General features: G+C 32.4%; 2 protein-coding genes across 3 annotated transcripts in view; one reads left to right on the top strand and one right to left on the bottom strand.

Moving 5' to 3' along the window:
* Window positions 1–3,598, bottom strand: part of FAM227B (family with sequence similarity 227 member B) — a 273,911-nt gene that overhangs the window by 146,695 nt on the left and 123,618 nt on the right. The window lies entirely within an intron of this gene.
* Window positions 1–3,598, top strand: part of FGF7 (fibroblast growth factor 7) — a 63,796-nt gene that overhangs the window by 53,436 nt on the left and 6,762 nt on the right. The gene's annotated exons all lie outside the window — the stretch shown is intronic.

Raw genomic sequence — 3,598 nt, 5'->3', positions numbered from 1 at the left:
AAAACAATGTACAGCTAAATTCAATGAGTTACTTTAGGACAAATAATTTCAAAAAAAGTATACGAAAGTTTAAAAAATTATTAAGTATTTTATCTATTGAGCAATATAGATGTATTTTAATGTTTAATCTGTTTAGGGTGGTATCACAAAATGACAGTAGAATGATTGTAGAATCTACAATCTTAAAACAACCCTGATTGGGAGAAAAATTTGGAAAAGAGATTCCTGTAATCAAAAGACAAGGAAGAGAGGGACTGAAGATGTTCCAGAGGGCAAAAGGAGATAGAATCAGGGTTAATCACTTTTTAAAGGCAATTCTTTGAATTTACAATAGCAAACGCACACAAATATATTTAATAATTGGCACAATTACATGCAGGATATGTCAAAAATATAACACTAAGATACAGGGTTTTAATATGTCAAAAATACGGCACTTAATCAGAAAAATTTTTTACTATCCTTGTAATTGTGTCAGTGTACAAAAATCATAACAATATAAATACGTATGTTAGGCTTATTATGTTAATAGTATTAGGATGTTAAAGCCATGCTAACATTAAATGAATAACCAGCTTGATCAAACACGAACGTTTTACAGGATTTACTATTTACTTACATAATTTAATTACAGTTTGCAACTTGATAGTTTAAAATATCATTAAGAAATTCTCCAGACATTTTGGAGTACATTCACTATTTCTATATGCATATGCCATGGAATTTCTATTTATAAACCTATGTCTAAAGAGAGTCATAAAATAGTCAAAGATATTCATCACACAAATATAAGGGTACAATTTACAACACACAGTCAAACTGAGAAAAAACAGACTAAAAGAAATGGAACTAATTTAGGAAACTTGTTTTCAAACTTTTTAGTCTTAGGACTACTTCACTTTCTTAAAAATTGAAGGCAACAAAGAGCTTTTGTTTATGTGGATTATAACTACTGAAATTTCCCGCATTAGAAATCTGAACTGAGGCACTTTGAAAACATGTATTTTTTAACATTAAAAAATAACATTAATAACCCTTTGCAGGTCAACAGGAAAACCAACTGATAACTTTTGCATAGAAAGAAAGCTGGGCTTACACAGTTCTAGGCATTTCCTCCTCTTACTCTTCTCATTCAGTTCCTTTCCCTAAAACACGATTTTTATACTGACATTTTTCATAGTTCAAAACTTTAACGATACTCCGCTGTCTACAAATAAAAGTTCAAGTTCCTTAAACTGGCATTCAAGACCATCCACAATTTGGCCCTAACTCTTTTTCCACCCTTTCACTATTTTGTTACACTTCCTGTTCCAGACATACAGCTCTAGTTTCAATCTTCTGAACATGACTTTTGAATCTTTGCTTCTAGCCTTGCACACAGTACTTTCTTTTCTCAATTAGCATGTTTCCATACTTTCTATCTACATCAACTCTATTAATACATGAAGATCTAATTCAAGCTCTATCTATTCCTCAAATCCTCCCTTGACTACCTAGGATAACACTTCTTTTTCTGAATTCCTATTTTCCTGGCTTTTTTGTTGTTGTTGTTTGTTTGTTTGTTTTGCAATTGGCATATACTGCTGGGTATCACTCATTTTCTTTTTCTGTGGAAGGAGAAAATACTAACTGATTTTCTGTATATATTTATTAATATCCAGATATATTGATGACATCATAATTAAAGTAATCAGTTCACGTTTCTAAAATATTACTGGCTGTTATTTTCCATTCCCAAACACCTAAGAGATACTGTTGACTTACAAGTGAAACACTGGTCTGTATATCCAGTATCTGTATCCTACAATTTCCAGAGTGTGTTTTTATTATGACCTTACTCCTCCTTACTGTCCATATTTAACAAAAAGAAGTTATCCATTGGGTAACCAGATCTTCATCCATTACCAAACACATTTTTAATAGTAATTAAAAATAAATCCCATATGTTCCATATATTTGGGTCATGAATAAATAATGTAAAATGCCAGTACAAGTAGTTTCTCTACAGTCAATCATATTATTAAAGTCAGCTGCATGTAAAAATTAGTAGACTTTGTGTTTTAGAACACTTTTAGATTTACAAAAAGTTGAGCAGAAAATAGAGTTCCCATTTCCCATATACAATCCCCATTTCCCCCCACAGTTCCTCCATTATTAAAATCTTGCATTAATGTGGCACATCTGTTACAACAGATGAGTCAATATTTATATATAATATTAACTAAAGTCTATAGTTTATACTAAAGTCCATGCTTTGCTTTATATAGTTCTATGAGTTCTGAAAAATGTATATCATGTATCCACTATTACAGTATTATGCAGAATACTCTCACTGATTTAAAAATCCCCTGTGATTCAGCTTTTCATCCTTTTTCCGCTCTCCTCAAAGCCCTGGCAACCATTGATCTCACTGTTTCTAAAGTTTTGCCTTTGCCAGAATGTTACATGGCTGGAATCATACAGTATGTGGCTTTTTCAGACTGGCTTTTTCAGGTTTCTTTCACTTAGCAATATACACTTAATGTTCCCCTTGTCTTTTTGTGGCTTCACAGCTCAATATATTTTTATTGCTAAATAATATTCCAAGGCATACATGTACCATGGTTTGTTTATCCACTTATCTACTGAATATGTTGGCTGCCTCTGGTTTTTGGTGATATGAATATAGCTGCTACAAATATTCATGTTCAGGCTTTTGTGTGAAGTTTTCAATTCAATTGGGTACATACCTGGGGGCATAACTGCTGGATTATATTATAAGGGTATGTTTAGTTTTAAGAAACTGCCAAACTGTCTTCCCATGTGACCATACCATTTTGCATTCCCACTAGTAATGCAAGAGTTTTGGTTGCTTTGCATCCTTGCCAGCATATTGCACTGTCAGTTTTTTGGAGTTTAGTCATGCTAATAGTTGTATAGAGGTATCTTATTGTTGTTTTAATTTGCAATTCCTTTTAAAATAATTTCAACTTTTATTTTAGATTCATGGGGTCCATGTGTAGGTCTGTTACCTGGGTATATTTTGTGATACTGAAGTTTTAGGTATGATTGCTCTAACACCCAGGTACTGAGCATAGTACCTAATAGTTTTTCAACCCTTCCCTCACTTACTCCCTGTCAGTAGTCCCTAGTATCAGCAGTTGCCATCTTTATGTTCTTAAGTACCCAATATTTAGCTCCCACTAGTAAGTGAAAACATGCGGTATTTGGTTTTCTGTTCCTGTGTTAATTTGCTTAGGATAACGGCCTCCAGCAGCATCCATGTTGCAATTCCTTAATGACCTACGATTTTGAGCAACTGTTCATATGCTTATTTGCCATTTGTGTATCTTTAGTGAGATGTCAGATTTTGCCCACTTTTTAACTAGGTTTTTTTTTCTTATTGTGGGGTTTTCAGTGTTTTTGTATATGTTGGATATACTGATATATTTTTTGCATATATGTATATGTGGGTGTGTTTTAATGATGTAAAATGAATGGAATCTGTAGCCTTCAACATAATATAAATATATAATGGTTAACATTTCCCACTCAACAATGCAGCCTTGACAGAAAATCATAAAATTTGTTTAAATTCAATTTTTTTTTCTTTGTTGAT

Source organism: Cebus imitator, unplaced genomic scaffold (genome assembly GCF_001604975.1).
Source record: "Cebus imitator isolate Cc_AM_T3 unplaced genomic scaffold, Cebus_imitator-1.0 Scaffold9, whole genome shotgun sequence".
NCBI lineage: Eukaryota > Metazoa > Chordata > Mammalia > Primates > Cebidae > Cebus > Cebus imitator.
The sequence above is the reverse complement of the archived record's forward strand: the minus strand, read 5'-3'. Positions and strand labels throughout refer to the sequence as shown.